Source organism: Styela clava, chromosome 3, assembly GCF_964204865.1.
Source record: "Styela clava chromosome 3, kaStyClav1.hap1.2, whole genome shotgun sequence".
Taxonomy (NCBI): Eukaryota; Metazoa; Chordata; class Ascidiacea; order Stolidobranchia; family Styelidae; genus Styela; species Styela clava.
In genome coordinates this window covers 23,711,221-23,727,387 of record NC_135252.1, presented here as the reverse complement: position 1 = coordinate 23,727,387, position 16,167 = coordinate 23,711,221, and the positions used below count along the sequence as shown (strand labels likewise).

The 16,167-nt window shown below is 40.5% G+C and overlaps 24 non-coding genes across 24 annotated transcripts; all 24 read left to right on the top strand.

Moving 5' to 3' along the window:
• Positions 1 to 400: 400 nt before the first annotated feature.
• On the top strand, positions 401 to 471 carry Trnag-gcc (transfer RNA glycine (anticodon GCC)). Its single transcript has one exon. It is a non-coding gene; the product is annotated as a tRNA-Gly (tRNA).
• A 486-nt stretch (positions 472 to 957) lies between these two features.
• Trnak-uuu (transfer RNA lysine (anticodon UUU)) lies at positions 958 to 1,030 on the top strand. The gene has a single exon. It is a non-coding gene; the product is annotated as a tRNA-Lys (tRNA).
• Positions 1,031 to 1,383: 353 nt separating this feature from the next.
• Positions 1,384 to 1,456, top strand: Trnar-ucu (transfer RNA arginine (anticodon UCU)). Its single transcript has one exon. It is a non-coding gene; the product is annotated as a tRNA-Arg (tRNA).
• Positions 1,457 to 1,872: 416 nt separating this feature from the next.
• On the top strand, positions 1,873 to 1,943 carry Trnag-gcc (transfer RNA glycine (anticodon GCC)). Its single transcript has one exon. It is a non-coding gene; the product is annotated as a tRNA-Gly (tRNA).
• A 417-nt stretch (positions 1,944 to 2,360) lies between these two features.
• Trnac-gca (transfer RNA cysteine (anticodon GCA)) lies at positions 2,361 to 2,431 on the top strand. The gene has a single exon. It is a non-coding gene; the product is annotated as a tRNA-Cys (tRNA).
• Positions 2,432 to 2,917: 486 nt separating this feature from the next.
• Trnak-uuu (transfer RNA lysine (anticodon UUU)) lies at positions 2,918 to 2,990 on the top strand. The gene has a single exon. It is a non-coding gene; the product is annotated as a tRNA-Lys (tRNA).
• Positions 2,991 to 3,569: 579 nt separating this feature from the next.
• Positions 3,570 to 3,651, top strand: Trnas-uga (transfer RNA serine (anticodon UGA)). The gene has a single exon. It is a non-coding gene; the product is annotated as a tRNA-Ser (tRNA).
• A 761-nt stretch (positions 3,652 to 4,412) lies between these two features.
• On the top strand, positions 4,413 to 4,485 carry Trnag-ccc (transfer RNA glycine (anticodon CCC)). Its single transcript has one exon. It is a non-coding gene; the product is annotated as a tRNA-Gly (tRNA).
• Positions 4,486 to 4,901: 416 nt separating this feature from the next.
• Trnag-gcc (transfer RNA glycine (anticodon GCC)) lies at positions 4,902 to 4,972 on the top strand. The gene has a single exon. It is a non-coding gene; the product is annotated as a tRNA-Gly (tRNA).
• Positions 4,973 to 5,923: 951 nt separating this feature from the next.
• Trnag-gcc (transfer RNA glycine (anticodon GCC)) lies at positions 5,924 to 5,994 on the top strand. The gene has a single exon. It is a non-coding gene; the product is annotated as a tRNA-Gly (tRNA).
• A 975-nt stretch (positions 5,995 to 6,969) lies between these two features.
• Trnag-gcc (transfer RNA glycine (anticodon GCC)) lies at positions 6,970 to 7,040 on the top strand. The gene has a single exon. It is a non-coding gene; the product is annotated as a tRNA-Gly (tRNA).
• A 485-nt stretch (positions 7,041 to 7,525) lies between these two features.
• Trnar-ucu (transfer RNA arginine (anticodon UCU)) lies at positions 7,526 to 7,598 on the top strand. The gene has a single exon. It is a non-coding gene; the product is annotated as a tRNA-Arg (tRNA).
• A 129-nt stretch (positions 7,599 to 7,727) lies between these two features.
• Positions 7,728 to 7,809, top strand: Trnas-uga (transfer RNA serine (anticodon UGA)). The gene has a single exon. It is a non-coding gene; the product is annotated as a tRNA-Ser (tRNA).
• Positions 7,810 to 8,571: 762 nt separating this feature from the next.
• Positions 8,572 to 8,644, top strand: Trnar-ucu (transfer RNA arginine (anticodon UCU)). The gene has a single exon. It is a non-coding gene; the product is annotated as a tRNA-Arg (tRNA).
• A 284-nt stretch (positions 8,645 to 8,928) lies between these two features.
• Trnag-gcc (transfer RNA glycine (anticodon GCC)) lies at positions 8,929 to 8,999 on the top strand. The gene has a single exon. It is a non-coding gene; the product is annotated as a tRNA-Gly (tRNA).
• A 912-nt stretch (positions 9,000 to 9,911) lies between these two features.
• Positions 9,912 to 9,984, top strand: Trnar-ucu (transfer RNA arginine (anticodon UCU)). The gene has a single exon. It is a non-coding gene; the product is annotated as a tRNA-Arg (tRNA).
• An 841-nt stretch (positions 9,985 to 10,825) lies between these two features.
• Positions 10,826 to 10,898, top strand: Trnar-ucu (transfer RNA arginine (anticodon UCU)). The gene has a single exon. It is a non-coding gene; the product is annotated as a tRNA-Arg (tRNA).
• Positions 10,899 to 11,182: 284 nt separating this feature from the next.
• Trnag-gcc (transfer RNA glycine (anticodon GCC)) lies at positions 11,183 to 11,253 on the top strand. Its single transcript has one exon. It is a non-coding gene; the product is annotated as a tRNA-Gly (tRNA).
• Positions 11,254 to 11,738: 485 nt separating this feature from the next.
• Positions 11,739 to 11,811, top strand: Trnar-ucu (transfer RNA arginine (anticodon UCU)). The gene has a single exon. It is a non-coding gene; the product is annotated as a tRNA-Arg (tRNA).
• Positions 11,812 to 11,940: 129 nt separating this feature from the next.
• Positions 11,941 to 12,022, top strand: Trnas-uga (transfer RNA serine (anticodon UGA)). Its single transcript has one exon. It is a non-coding gene; the product is annotated as a tRNA-Ser (tRNA).
• Positions 12,023 to 12,227: 205 nt separating this feature from the next.
• Positions 12,228 to 12,298, top strand: Trnag-gcc (transfer RNA glycine (anticodon GCC)). The gene has a single exon. It is a non-coding gene; the product is annotated as a tRNA-Gly (tRNA).
• A 912-nt stretch (positions 12,299 to 13,210) lies between these two features.
• On the top strand, positions 13,211 to 13,283 carry Trnar-ucu (transfer RNA arginine (anticodon UCU)). The gene has a single exon. It is a non-coding gene; the product is annotated as a tRNA-Arg (tRNA).
• A 1,891-nt stretch (positions 13,284 to 15,174) lies between these two features.
• Trnar-ucu (transfer RNA arginine (anticodon UCU)) lies at positions 15,175 to 15,247 on the top strand. Its single transcript has one exon. It is a non-coding gene; the product is annotated as a tRNA-Arg (tRNA).
• A 417-nt stretch (positions 15,248 to 15,664) lies between these two features.
• On the top strand, positions 15,665 to 15,735 carry Trnag-gcc (transfer RNA glycine (anticodon GCC)). Its single transcript has one exon. It is a non-coding gene; the product is annotated as a tRNA-Gly (tRNA).
• Positions 15,736 to 16,167: the final 432 nt, after the last annotated feature.

Sequence of the window (16,167 nt, the reverse complement as noted above, 5' to 3'; positions counted from 1 at the left end):
GAATTTGATAATAATTCATGGTACGAAATATGGAAAAAGATCTGTTTTCTATTAAAAGTTGCGAGACTTCGTGGCGCAATGGATAGCGCACTGGACTTCTAATCCAGAATACATTCTAAATTCTAATTAATACATCTTTCCCATCAATATCCGTTGCTTATGTTTTTTTTTAAATTATGCTTGTCTGTTTTTCAAATTATTACTAAAGAGACAAAGTCTGTGAACCATAAGTTACTAGAGGAGAAGCTGTGATGACCGAGTGATTAAGGCGTTGGACTTGAAATCCAGCGGGATATTCCCGCGCAGGTTCGTACCCTGCTCGCAGGGTTTAATTTTGTTTTATTTAAGGTAAAAACATTAAAATGCAGTCGAGAGTGAAAAGATAACCTACCGCGAACGAGCATTGGTAGTTCAGTGGTAGAATTCTCGCCTGCCACGCGGGAGGCCCGGGTTCGATTCCCGGCCAATGCAGCTCATGATATATTCAAGAATTTGATAATAATTCATGGCACGAAATATGGAAAATGTTCTGTTTTCTAATAAAAGTTACGAGACTTCGTGTAGCAATGGATAGCGCACTGGACTTCTAATCAAGAATACATTTTAAATTCTAATTAATACATCTTTCCCATCAATATACGTTGCTTATGTATTTTTTAAAATTATGCTTATCTATTTTTCAAATTATTACTAAAGAGACAAAGTCTGTGAACCACAAGTTACTAGCAGAAAAGCTGTGATGACCGAGTGATTAGGTCGTTGGACTAGAAATCCAGCGGGATATTCCCGCGCAGGTTCTTACCCTGCTCGCAGCGTTTAATCTTGTTTTATTAATATATTAACATCAAAATGCAATCGAGAGTGAAAAGATAACCTATTGCGCAACGAGCAATGGTGTTTCAGTGGTAGATTTCTCGCCTGCCACCCGGGAGATCGGGATTCGATTAAACCTTGCGAGTCTTCGTGGCGCAATGGATAGCGCGCTGGACTTTTAATCCAGAGGTTCCGGGTTCGAGTCCCGGCGAAGATGGAGTTCATTTATGCGAATACATTTTAAATTCTAATTATTACATCTTTCCCGTCAATATCCGTTGCTTATGTATTTTTTAAATTTTACTAAAGAGATAAAATCTGTATACCAAAAGTTACTAAAGTAGAAGCTGTGATGGCCGAGTGGTTAAGGCGTTGGACTTGAAATCCAGCGGGATATTCCCGCGCAGGTTCGTACCCTGCTCGCAGCGTTTAATCTTGTTTTATTAACATATGAACATCAAAATGCAATCGAGAGTGAAAAGATAACCTATTGCGCAACGAGCATTGGTGTTTCAGTGGTAGATTCCTTGCCTGCCACGCGGGAGATCGGGATTCGATTAAACCTTGCGAGTCTTCGTGGCGCAATGGATAGCGCGCTGGACTTCTAATCCAGAGGTTCCGGGTTCGAGTCACGGCGAAGATGGTGTTCATTTATGCGAATACATTTTAAATTCTAATTAATACATCTTTCCCGCCAATATCCGTTGCTTATGTATTTTTTAAATTTTACCAAAGAGATAAAATCTGTATATCAAAAGTTACTAAAGTAGAAGCTGTGATGGCCTAGTGGTTAAGGCGTTGGACTTGAAATCCAATGGGATATTCCCGCGCAGGTTCTAACCCTGCTCGCAGCGTTTAATTTTGTAAACATATGAACATTGAACCACAAATCACTAACGTAGTAACTGTGATGGCCGAGTTCTTAAGGCGTTGGACTTGAAATCCAGCGGGATATTCTCACGGAGGTTCGAGCCCTGCTCGCAGGGTTTAATTTTGTTTTATTTAAGGTAAAAACATTAAAATGCAGTCGAGAGTGAAAAGATAACCTACCGCGAACGAGCATTGGTGGTTCAGTGGTAGAATTCTCGCCTGCCACGCGGGAGGCCCGGGTTCGATTCCCGGCCAATGCAGCTCATAATATTTTCAAGAATTTGATAATAATTCATGGTACGAAATATGGAAAAAGATCTGTTTTCTATTAAAAGTTACGAGACTTCGTGGCGCAATGGATAGCGCACTGGACTTCTAATCCAGAATACATTCTAAATTCTAATTAATACATCTTTCCCATCAATATCCGTTGCTTATGTATTTTTTAAAATTATGCTTGTCTATTTTTCAAATTATTACTAAAGAGACAAAGTCTGTGAACCACAAGTTACTAGAGGAGAAGCTGTGATGACCGAGTGATTAAGGCGTTGGACTTGAAATCCAGCGGGATATTCCCGCGCAGGTTCGTACCCTGCTCGCAGGGTTTAATTTTGTTTTATTTAAGGTAAAAACATTAAAATGCAGTCGAGAGTGAAAAGATAACCTACCGCGAACGAGCATTGGTAGTTCAGTGGTGGAATTCTCGCCTGCAACGCGGGAGGCCCGGGTTCGATTCCCGGCCAATGCAGCTCATAATATATTCAAGAATTTGATAATAATTCATGGTACGAAATATGGAAAATGTTCTGTTTTCTAATAAAAGTTACGAGACTTCGTGTAGCAATGGATAGCGCACTGGACTTCTAATCAAGAATACATTTTAAATTCTAATTAATACATCTTTCCCATCAATATACATTGCTTATGTATTTTTTAAAATTATGCTTATCTATTTTTCAAATTATTACTAAAGAGACAAAGTCTGTGAACCACAAGTTACTAGCAGAGAAGCTGTGATGACCGAGTGATTAGGTCGTTGGACTAGAAATCCAGCGGGATATTCCCGCGCAGGTTCTTACCCTGCTCGCAGCGTTTAATCTTGTTTTATTAATATATTAACATCAAAATGCAATCGAGAGTGAAACGATAACCTATTGCGCAACGAGCAATGGTGTTTCAGTGGTAGATTTCTCGCCTGCCACCCGGGAGATCGGGATTCGATTAAACCTTGCGAGTCTTCGTGGCGCAATGGATAGCGCGCTGGACTTTTAATCCAGAGGTTCCGGGTTCGAGTCCCGGCGAAGATGGTGTTCATTTATGCGAATACATTTTAAATTCTAATTAATACATCTTTCCCATCAATATCCGTTGCTTATGTATTTTTTAAATTTATGCTTATCTATTTTTTAAATTATTACTAAAGAGACAAAGTCTGTGAACCACAAGTTACCAGCGGAGAAGCTGTGATGACCGAGTGATTAAGGCGTTGGACTTGAATTCCAGCGGGATATTCCCGCGCAGGTTCGTATCCTGCTCGCAGCGTTTAATCTTATTTTATTAACATATGAACATCAAAATGCAATCGAGAGTGAAAAGATAACCTATTGCGCAACGAGCATTGGGGTTTCAGTGGTAGATTTCTCGCCTGCCACGCGGGAGATCGGGACTCGATTAAACCTTGCGAGTCTTCGTGGCGCAATGGATAGCGCGCTGTACTTCTAATCCAGAGGTTCCGGGTTCGAGTCACGGCGAAGATGGTGTTCATTTATGCGAATACATTTTAAATTCTAATTAATACTACTTTCCCGCCAATATCCGTTGCTTATGTATTTTTTAAATTTTACCAAAGAGATAAAATGTGTATACCAAAAGTTACTAAAGTAGAAGCTGTGATGGCCGAGTGGTTAAGGCGTTGGACTTGAAATCCAATGGGATATTCCCGCGCAGGTTCGAACCCTGCTCGCAGCGTTTAATTTTGTAAACATATGAACATTGAACCACAAATCACTAACGTAGTAACTGTGATGGCCGAGTTCTTAAGGCGTTGGTCTTGAAATCCAGCGGGTTATTCTCACGGATGTTCGAGCCCTGCTCGCAGGGTTTAATTTTGTTTTGTTTAAGGTAAAAACATTAAAATGCAGTCGAGAGTGAAAAGATAACCTACCGCGAGCGAGCATTGGTGGTTCAGTGGTAGAATTCTCGCCTGCCACGCGGGAGGCCGGGTTCGATTCCCGGCCAATGCATCTCATAATATTTTCAAAAATTTGATAATAATTCATGGTACGAAATATGGAAAAAGATCTGTTTTCTATTAAAAGTTGCGAGACTTTGTGGCGCAATGGATAGCGCACTGGACTTCTAATCCAGAATACATTTTAAATTCTAATTAATACATCTTTCCCATCAATATCCGTTGCTTATGTATTTTTTAAATTTATGCTTATCTATTTTTTAAATTATTACTAAAGAGACGAAGTCTGTGAACCACAAGTTACTAGCGGAGACGCTGTGATGACCGAGTGATTAAGGCGTTGGACTTGAAATCCAGCGGGATATTCCCGCGCAGGTTCGTACCCAGCTCGCAGCGTTCAATCTTGTTTTATTAACATATGAACATCAAAATGCAATCGAGAGTGAAAAGATAACCTATTGTGCAACGAGCATTGGGGTTTCAGTGGTAGATTTCTCGCCTGCCACGCGGGAGATCGGGATTCGATTAAACCTTGCGAGTCTTCGTGGCGCAATGGATAGCGCGCTGGACTCCCAATCCAGATGTTCCGGGTTCAAGTCACGGCGAAGATAGTGTTCATTTATGCGAATACATTTTAAATTCTAATTAATACATCTTTCCCGTCAATATCCGTTACTTATTTATTTTTTAAATTTTACCAAAGAGATAAAATCTCTATACCAAAAGTTACTAAAGTAGACGCTGTGATGGCCGAGTGGTTAAGGCGTTGGACTTGAAATATAATGGGATTTTCCCGCGCAGGTTTGAACCCTCCTCGCAGCGTTTAGTTTTGTAAACATATGAACATTGAACCACAAATCACTAACGTAGTAACTGTGATGGCCGAATTCTTAAGGCGTTGGACTTGAAATCCAGCGGGATATTCTCACGGAGGTTCGAGCCCTGCTCGCAGGGTTTAATTTTGTTTTATTTAAGGTAAAAACATTAAAATGCAGTCGAGAGTGAAAAGATAACCTACCGCGAACGAGCATTGGTGGTTCAGTGGTAGAATTCTCGCCTGCCACGCGGGAGGCCCGGGTTCGATTCCCGGCCAATGCAGCTCATAATATATTCAAGAATTTGATAATAATTCATGGTACGAAATATGGAAAATATTCTTTTTTCTAATAAAAGTTGCGAGACTTCGTGGAGCAATGGATAGCGCACTGGACTTCTAATCAAGAATACATTTTAAATTCTAATTAATACATCTTTCCCATCAATATACGTTGCTTATGTATTTTTCAAATTATTACTAAAGAGAAAAGTCTGTGAACCACAAGTTACTAGCGGAGAAGCTGTGATGACCGAGTGATTAGGGCGTTGGACTAGAAATCCAGCGGGATATTCCCGCGCAGGTTCTTACCCTGCTCGCAGCGTTTAATCTTGTTTTATTAATATATTAACATCAAAATGCAATCGAGAGTGAAAAGAAAACCTATTGCGCAACGAGCAATGGTGTTTCAGTGGTAGATTTCTCGCCTGCCACGCGGGCGATCGGGATTCGATTAAACCTTGCGAGTCTTCGTGGCGCAATGGATGGCGCGCTGGACTTTTAATCCAGAGGTTCCGGGTTGGAGTCCCGGCGAAGATGGTGTTCATTTATGCGAATACATTTTAAATTCTAATTATTACATCCTTCCCGTCAATATCCGTTGCTTATGTATTTTTTAAATTTTACTAAAGAGATAAAATCTGTATACCAAAAGTTACTAAAGTAGAATCTGTGATAGCCGAGTGGTTAAGGCGTTGGACTTGAAATCCAATGGGATATTCCCGCGCAATTTCGTACCCTGCTCGCAGCGTTTAATTTTGTAAACATATGAACATTGAACCACAAATCACTAACGTAGTAACTGTGATGGCCGAGTTCTTAAGGCGTTGGACTTGAAATCCAGCGGGTTATTCTCACGGAGGTTCGAGCCCTGCTCGCAGGGTTTAATTTTGTTTTATTTAAGGTAAAAACATTAAAATGCAGTCGAGAGTGAAAAGATAACCTACCGCAAACGAGCATTGGTGGTTCAGTGGTAGAATTCTCGCCTGCCACGCGGGAGGCCCGGGTTCGATTCCCGGCCAATGCAGCTCATAATATATTCAAGAATTTGATAATAATTCATGGTACGAAATATGGAAAATGTTCTGTTTCCTAATAAAAGTTGCGAGACTTCGTGGAGCAATGGATAGCGCACTGGACTTCTAATCAAGAATACATTTTAAATTGTAATTAATACATCTTTCCCATCAATATACGTTGCTTATGTATTTTCTAAAATTATGCTTATCTATTTTTCAAATTATTACTAAAGAGACAAAGTCTGTGAACCACAAGTTACTAGCGGAGAAGCTGTGATGACCGAGTGATTAGGGCGTTGTACTAGAAATCCAGCGGGATATTCCTGCGCAGGTTCTTACCCTCCTCGCAGCGTTTAATCTCGTTTTATTAATATATTAACATCAAAATGCAATCGAGAATGAAAAGATAACCTATTGCGCAACGAGCAATGGTGTTTCAGTGGTAGATTTCTCGCCTGCCACGCGGGCGATCGGGATTCGATTAAACCTTGCGAGTCTTCGTGGCGCAATGGATAGCGCGCTGGACTTTTAATCCAGAGGTTCCGGGTTGGAGTCCCGGCGAAGATGGTGTTCATTTATGCGAATACATTTTAAATTCTAATTATTACATCCTTCCTGTCAATATCCGTTGCTTATGTATTTTTTAAATTTTACTAAAGAGATAAAATCTGTATACCAAAAGTTACTAAAGTAGAATCTGTGATGGCCGAGTGGTTAAGGCGTTGGACTTGAAATCCAATGGGATATTCCCGCGCAAGTTCGTACCCTGCTCGCAGCGTTTAATTTTGTAAACATATGAACATTGAACCACAAATCACTAACGTAGTAACTGTGATGGCCGAGTTCTTAAGGCGTTGGACTTGAAATCCAGCGGGTTATTCTCACGGAGGTTCGAGCCCTGCTCGCAGGGTTTAATTTTGTTTTATTTAAGGTAAAAACATTAAAATGCAGTCGAGAGTGAAAAGATAACCTATCGCGAACGAGCATTGGTGGTTCAGTGGTAGAATTCTCGCCTGCCACGCGGGAGGCCCGGGTTCGATTCCCGGCCAATGCAGCTCATAATATTTTCAAGAATTTGATAATAATTCATGGTACGAAATATGGAAAATGTTCTGTTTTCTATTAAAAGTTGCGAGACTTCGTGGCGCAATGGATAGCGCACTGGACTTCTATCCAGAATACATTTTAAATTCTAATTAATACATCTTTCCCATCAATATCCGTTGCTTATGTATTTTTTAAATTTATGCTTATCTCTTTTTTAAATTATTACTAAAGAGACAAAGTCTGTGAACCACAAGTTACTAGCGGAGGAGCTGTGATGACCGAGTGATTAAGGCGTTGGACTTGATATCCAGCGGGCTATTCCCGCGTAGGTTCGTACCCTGCTCGCAGCGTTCAATATTGTTTTATTAACATATGAACATCAAAATGCAATCGTGAGTGAAAAGATAACCTATTGCGCAACGAGCATTGGTGTTTCAGTGGTAGATTTCTCGCCTGCCACGCGGGAGATCGGGATTCGATTAAACCTTGCGAGTCTTCGTGGCGCAATGGAAAGCGCGCTGGACTTCTAATCCAGTGGTTCCGGGTTCGAGTCCCGGCGAAGATGGTGTTCATTTATGCGAATACATTTTATATTCTGATTAATACATCTTTCCCGTCAATATCCGTTGCTTATGTATTTTTTGAATTTTACTAAAGAGATAAAATCTGTATACCAAAAGTTACTAAAGTAGAAGCTGTGATGGCCGAGTGGTTAAGGCGTTGGACTTGAAATCCAATGGAATATTCCCGCGCAGGTTCGAACCCTGCTCGCAGCGTTTAATTTTGTAAACATATGAACATTGAACCACAAATTACTAACGTAGTAACTTTGATGGCCGAGTGCTTAAGGCGTTGGACTTGAAATCGAGCGGGATATTCTCACGGAGGTTCGAGCCCTGCTCGCAGCGTTTAATTTTGTTTTATTTAAGTTAAAAACATTAAAATGCAATCGAGAGTGAAAAGTTAACCTACTGCGAACGAGCATTGGTGGTTCAGTGGTAGAATTCTCGCATGCCACGCGGGAGGCCCGGGTTCGATTCCCGGTCAATGCAGCTCATAATATTTTCAAGAATTTGATTATAATTCATGGTACGAAATATGGAAAATGTTCTGTTTTCTATTAAAAGTTGCGAGACTTCGTGGCGCAATGGATAGCGCACTGGACTTCTAATCCAGAATACATTTTAAATTCTAATTAATACATCTTTCCCATCAATATCCGTTGCTTATGTATTTTTTAAAATTATGCTTATCTCTTTTTTAAATTATTACTAAAGAGACAAAGTCTGTGAACCACAAGTTACTAGCGGAGAAGCTGTGATGACCGAGTGATTAAGGCGTTGGACTTGATATCCAGCGGGATATTCCCGCGCAGGTTCGTACCCTGCTCGCAGCGTTTAATATTGTTTTATTAACATATGAACAGCAAATTGCAATCGAGAGTGAAAAGATAACCTATTGCGCAACGAGAATTGGTGTTTCTGTGGTAGATTTCTCGCCTGCCACGCGGGAGATCGGGATTCGATTAAACCTTGCGAGTCTTCGTGGCGCAATGGATATCGCGCTGGACTTCTAATCCAGAGGTTCCGGGTTCGAGTCCCGGCGAAGATGGTGTTCATTTATGCGAATACATTTTATATTCTCATTAATACATCTTTCCCGTCAATATCCGTTGCTTATGTATTTTTTGAATTTTACTAAAGAGATAAAATCTGTATACCAAAAGTTACTAAAGTAGAAGCTGTGATGGCCAAGTGGTTAAGACGTTGGACTTGAAATCCAATGGGATATTCCCGCGCAGGTTCGAGCTCTGCTCGCATGGTTTAATTTTGTTTTATTTAAGGTAAAAACATTAAAATGCAATCGAGAAAGAAGAGATAACCTACCGCGAACGAGCATTGGTGGTTCAGTGGTAGAATTCTCGCCTGCCACGCGGGAGGCCCGGGTTCGATTCCCGGCCAATGCAGCTCATAATATTTTCAAGAATTTGATAATAATTCATGGTACGAAATATGGAAAATGTTCTGTTTTCTATTAAAAGTTGCGAGATTTCGTGGCGCAATGGATAGCGCACTGGACTTCTATCCAGAATACATTTTAAATTCTAATTAATACATCTTTCCCATCAATATCCGTTGCTTATGTATTATTTAAATTTATGTTTATCTCTTTTTTAAATTATTACTAAAGAGACAAAGTCTGTGAACCACAAGTTACTAGCGGAGAAGCTGTGATGACCGAGTGATTAAGGCGTTGGACTTGAAATCCAGCGGGATATTCCCGCGCAGGTTTGTACCCTGCTCGCAGCGTTTAATCTTGTTTTATTAACATATGAACATCAAAATACAATCGAGAGTGAAAAGATAACCTATTGCGCAACGAGCATTGGTGTTTCAGTGGTAGATTTCTCGCCTGCCACGCGGGAGATCGGGATTCGATTAAACCTTGCGAGTCTTCGTGGCGCAATGGATAGCGCGCTGGATTTCTAATCCAGAGGTTTCGGGTTCGAGTCCCGGCGAAGAATGTGATCATTTATGCAAATAAATTTTTAATTCTAATTAATACATCTTTCCCGTCAATATCCGTTGCTTATGTATTTTTTTAAATTTTACTAAAGAGATAAAATCTGTATACCAAAAGTTACTAAAGTAGAAGCTGAGATGACCGAGTGGTTAAGGCGTTGGACTTGAAATCCAATGGAATATTCCCGCGCAGGTTCGAACCCTGCTCGCAGCGTTTAATCTTGTTTTATTAACATATGAACATTAAAATGCAATCGAGAGTGAAAAGATAACCTATTGCGCAACGAGCATTGGTGTTTCAGTGGTAGATTTCTCGCCTGCCACGCGGGAGATCGGGATTCGATTAAACCTTGCGAGTCTTCGTGGCGCAATGGATAGCGCGCTGGACTTCTAATCCAGAGGTTCCGGGTTCGAGTCCCGGCGAAGATGGTGTTCATTTATGCGAATACATTTTATATTCTAATTAATACATTATTCCCGTCAATATCCGTTGCTTATGTATTTTTTGAATTTTACTAACGAGATAAAATCTGTATAAAAAAAGTTACTAAAGTAGAAGCTGTGATGGTCGAGTGGTTAAGGCGTTGGACATGAAATCCAGCGGGATATTCTCACGGAGGTTCGAGCCCTGCTCGCAGCGTTTAATTTTGTTTTATTTAAGTTAAAAACATTAAAATGCAATCGAGAGTGAAAAGTTAACCTACTGCGAACGAGCATTGGTGGTGCAGTGGTAGAATTCTCGCATGCCACGCGGGAGGCCCGGGTTCGATTCCCGGTCAATGCAGCTCATAATATTTTCAAGAATTTGATTATAATTCATGGTACGAAATATGGAAAATGTTCTGTTTTCTATTAAAAGTTGCGAGACTTCGTGGCGCAATGGATAGCGCACTGGACTTCTAATCCAGAATACATTTTAAATTCTAATTAATACATCTTTCCCATCAATATCCGTTGCTTATGTATTTTTTAAAATTATGCTTATCTCTTTTTTAAATTATTACTAAAGAGACAAAGTCTGTGAACCACAAGTTACTAGCGGAGAAGCTGTGATGACCGAGTGATTAAGGCGTTGGACTTGATATCCAGCGGGATATTCCCGCGCAGGTTCGTACCCTGCTCGCAGCGTTTAATATTGTTTTATTAACATATGAACAGCAAATTGCAATCGAGAGTGAAAAGATAACCTATTGCGCAACGAGAATTGGTGTTTCTGTGGTAGATTTCTCGCCTGCCACGCGGGAGATCGGGATTCGATTAAACCTTGCGAGTCTTCGTGGCGCAATGGATATCGCGCTGGACTTCTAATCCAGAGGTTCCGGGTTCGAGTCCCGGCGAAGATGGTGTTCATTTATGCGAATACATTTTATATTCTCATTAATACATCTTTCCCGTCAATATCCGTTGCTTATGTATTTTTTGAATTTTACTAAAGAGATAAAATCTGTATACCAAAAGTTACTAAAGTAGAAGCTGTGATGGCCAAGTGGTTAAGACGTTGGACTTGAAAACCAATGGGATATTCCCGCGCAGGTTCGAGCTCTGCTCGCATGGTTTAATTTTGTTTTATTTAAGGTAAAAACATTAAAATGCAATCGAGAAAGAAGAGATAACCTACCGCGAACGAGCATTGGTGGTTCAGTGGTAGAATTCTCGCCTGCCACGCGGGAGGCCCGGGTTCGATTCCCGGCCAATGCAGCTCATAATATTTTCAAGAATTTGATAATAATTCATGGTACGAAATATGGAAAATGTTCTGTTTTCTATTAAAAGTTGCGAGACTTCGTGGCGCAATGGATAGCGCACTGGACTTCTATCCAGAATACATTTTAAATTCTAATTAATACATCTTTCCCATCAATATCCGTTGCTTATGTATTTTTTAAATTTATGCTTATCTCTTTTTTAAATTATTACTAAAGAGACAAAGTCTGTGAACCACAAGTTACTAGCGGAGGAGCTGTGATGACCGAGTGATTAAGGCGTTGGACTTGATATCCAGCGGGATATTCCCGCGCAGGTTCGTACCCTGCTCGCAGCGTTCAATATTGTTTTATTAACATATGAACATCAAAATGCAATCGTGAGTGAAAAGATAACCTATTGCGCAACGAGCATTGGTGTTTCAGTGGTAGATTTCTCGCCTGCCACGCGGGAGATCGGGATTCGATTAAACCTTGCGAGTCTTCGTGGCGCAATGGATAGCGCGCTGGACTTCTAATCCAGAGGTTCCGGGTTCGAGTCCCGGCGAAGATGGTGTTCATTTATGCGAATACATTTTATATTTCGATTAATACATCTTTCCCGTCAATATCCGTTGCTTATGTATTTTTTGAATTTTACTAAAGAGATAAAATCTGTATACCAAAAGTTACTAAAGTAGAAGCTGTGATGGCCGAGTGGTTAAGGCGTTGGACTTGAAATCCAATGGAATATTCCCGCGCAGGTTCGAACCCTGCTCGCAGCGTTTAATTTTGTAAACATATGAACATTGAACCACAAATTACTAACGTAGTAACTTTGATGGCCGAGTGCTTAAGGCGTTGGACTTGAAATCGAGCGGGATATTCTCACGGAGGTTCGAGCCCTGCTCGCAGCGTTTAATTTTGTTTTATTTAAGTTAAAAACATTAAAATGCAATCGAGAGTGAAAAGTTAACCTACTGCGAACGAGCATTGGTGGTTCAGTGGTAGAATTCTCGCCTGCCACGCGGGAGGCCCGGGTTCGATTCCCGGCCAATGCAGCTCATAATATTTTCAAGAATTTGATAATAATTCATGGTACGAAATATGGAAAATGTTCTGTTTTCTATTAAAAGTTGCGAGATTTCGTGGCGCAATGGATAGCGCACTGGACTTCTATCCAGAATACATTTTAAATTCTAATTAATACATCTTTCCCATCAATATCCGTTGCTTATGTATTATTTAAATTTATGTTTATCTCTTTTTTAAATTATTACTAAAGAGACAAAGTCTGTGAACCAAAAGTGTTTAGCGGAGAAGCTGTGATGACCGAGTGATTAAGGCGTTGGACTTGAAATCCAGCGGGATATTCCCGCGCAGGTTTGTACCCTGCTCGCAGCGTTTAATCTTGTTTTATTAACATATGAACATCAAAATACAATCGAGAGTGAAAAGATAACCTATTGCGCAACGAGCATTGGTGTTTCAGTGGTAGATTTCTCGCCTGCCACGCGGGAGATCGGGATTCGATTAAACCTTGCGAGTCTTCGTGGCGCAATGGATAGCGCGCTGGATTTCTAATCCAGAGGTTTCGGGTTCGAGTCCCGGCGAAGAATGTGTTCATTTATGCAAATAAATTTTTAATTCTAATTAATACATCTTTCCCGTCAATATCCGTTGCTTATGTATTTTTTTAAATTTTACTAAAGAGATAAAATCTGTATACCAAAAGTTACTAAAGTAGAAGCTGAGATGACCGAGTGGTTAAGGCGTTGGACTTGAAATCCAATGGGATATTCCCGCGCAGGTTCGAACCCTGCTCGCAGCGTTTAATCTTGTTTTATTAACATATGAACATTAAAATGCAATCGAGAGTGAAAAGATAACCTATTGCGCAACGAGCATTGGTGTTTCAGTGGTAGATTTCTCGCCTGCCACGCGGGAGATCGGGATTCGATTAAACCTTGCGAGTCTTCGTGGCGCAATGGATAGCGCGCTGGACTTCTAATCCAGAGGTTCCGGGTTCGAGTCCCGGCGAAGATGGTGTTCATTTATGCGAATACATTTTATATTCTAATTAATACATTATTCCCGTCAATATCCGTTGCTTATGTATTTTTTGAATTTTACTAACGAGATAAAATCTGTATAAAAAAAGTTACTAAAGTAGAAGCTGTGATGGTCGAGTGGTTAAGGCGTTGGACATGAAATCCAGCGGGATATTTTCACGGAGGTACGAGCCCTGCTCGCAGCGTTTAATTTTGTTTTATTTAAGTTAAAAACATTAAAATGCAATCGAGAGTGAAAAGATAACCTACCGCGAACGAGCATTGGTGGTTCAGTGGTAGAATTCTCGCCTGCCACGCGGGGGGCCCGGGTCCGATTCCCGGTCAATGCAGCTCATAATATTTTCAAGAATTTGATTATAATTCATGGTACGAAATATGGAAAATGTTCTGTTTTCTATTAAAAGTTGCGAGACTTCGTGGCGCAATGGATAGCGCACTGGACTTCTAATCCAGAATACATTTTAAATTCTAATTAATACATCTTTCCCATCAATATCCGTTGCTTATGTATTTTTTAAATTTATGCTTATCTCTTTTTTAAATTATTACTAAAGAGACAAAGTCTGTGAACCACAAGTTACTAGCGGAGAAGCTGTGATGACCGAGTGATTAAGGCGTTGGACTTGAAATCCAGCGGGATATTCCCGCGCAGGTTCGTACCCTGCTCGCAGCGTTTAATCTTGTTTTATTAACATATGAACATTAAAATGCAATCGAGAGTGAAAAGATAACCTATTGCGCAACGAGCATTGGTGTTTCTGTGGTAGATTTCTCGCCTGCCACGCGGGAGATCGGGATTCGATTAAACCTTGCAAGTCTTCGTGGCGCAAGGGATAGCGCGCTGGACTTCTAATCCAGAGGTTTCGCGTTCGAGTCCCGGCGAAGAATGTGTTCATTTATGCAAATAAATTTTTAATTCTAATTAATACATCTTTCCCGTCAATATCCGTTGCCTATGTATTTTTTAAATTTTACTAAAGAGATAAAATCTGTATACCAAAAGTTACTAAAGTAGAAGCTGTGATGACCGAGTGGTTAAGGCGTTGGACTTGAAATCCAATGGGATATTCCCGCGCAGGTTGGAACCCTGCTCGCAGCGATTAGTTTTGTAAACATATGAACATTGAACCACAAATTACTAACGTAGTAACTGTGATGGCCGAGTGAGTGCTTAAGGCGTTGGACTTGATATCGAGCGGGATATTCTCACGGAGATTCGAGCCCTGCTCGCAGCGCTTTATTTTGTTTTATTTAAGTTAAAAACAATAAAATGCAATCGAGAGTGAAAAGATAATCTACCGCGAACGAGCATTGGTGGTTCAGTGGTAGAATTCTTGCCTGCCCCGCGGGAGGCCCGGGTTCGATTCCCGGCCAATGCAGCTCATAATATTTTCAAGAATTTGATAATAATTCATGGTACGAAATATGGAAAATGTTCTGTTTTCTATTAAAAGGTGCGAGACTTCGTGGCGCAATGGATAGCGCACTGGTCTTCTAATCCAGAATACATTTTAAATTCTAATTAATACATCTTTCCCATCAATATCCGTTGCTTATGTATTTTTTAAATTTATGCTTATCTCTTTTTTAAATTATTACTAAAGAGACAAAGTCTGTGAACCACAAGTTACTAGCGGAGAAGCTGTGATGACCGAGTGATTAAGGCGTTGGACTTGAAATCCAGCGGGATATTCCCGCGCAGGTTCGTACCCTGCTCGCAGCGTTTAATATTGTTTTATTAACATATGAACATCAAAATGCAATCGAGAGTGAAAAGATAACCTATTGCGCAACGAGCATTGGTGTTTCAGTGGTAGATTTCTCGCCTGCCACGCGGGAGATCGGGATTCGATTAAACCTTGCGAGTCTTCGTGGCGCAATGGATAGCGCGCTGGACTTCTAATCCAGAGGTTCCGGGTTCGAGTCCCGGCGAAGATGGTGTTCATTTATGCGAATACATTTTATATTCTAATTAATACATCTTTCCCGTCAATATCCGTTGCTTATGTATTTTTTGAATTTTACTAACGAGATAAAATCTGTATAACAAAAGTTACTAAAGTAGAAGCTGTGATGGTCGAGTGGTTATGGGCGTTGGACTTGAAATCCAATGGGATATTCCCGCGCAGGTTCGAACCCTGATCGCAGCGTTTAATTTTGAAAACATATGAAAATTGAACCACAAATTACTAACGTAGTAACTGTGATGGCCGAGTGCTTAAGGCGTTGGACTTGAAATCGAGCGGGATATTCTCACGGAGATTCGAGCCCTGCTCGCAGGGTTTAAATTTGTTTTATTTAAGGTAAAAACATTAAAATGCAGTCGAGAGTGAAAAGATAACCTACCGCGAACGAGCATTGGTGGTTCAGTGGTAGAATTCTCGCCTGCCACGCGGGAGGCCCGGGTTCGATTCCCGGTCAATGCAGCTCATAATATTTTCAAGAATTTGATTATAATTCATGGTACGAAATATGGAAAATGTTCTGTTTTCTATTAAAAGTTTTGAGACTTCGTGGCGCAATGGATAGCGCACTGGACTTCTAATCCAGAATACATTTTAAATTCTAATTAATACCTCTTTCCCATCAATATCCGTTTCTTATGTATTTTTTAAATTTATGCTTATCTCTTTTTTAAATTATTACTAAAGAGACAAAGTCTGTGAACCACAAGTTACTAGCGGAGAAGCTGTGATGACCGAGTGATTAAGGCGTTGGACTTGATATCCAGCGGGATATTCCCGCGCAGGTTCGTACCCTGCTCGCAGCGTTTAATATTGTTTTATTAACATATGAACAGCAAATTGCAATCGAGAGTGAAAAGATAACCTATTGCGCAACGAGCATTGGTGTTTCTG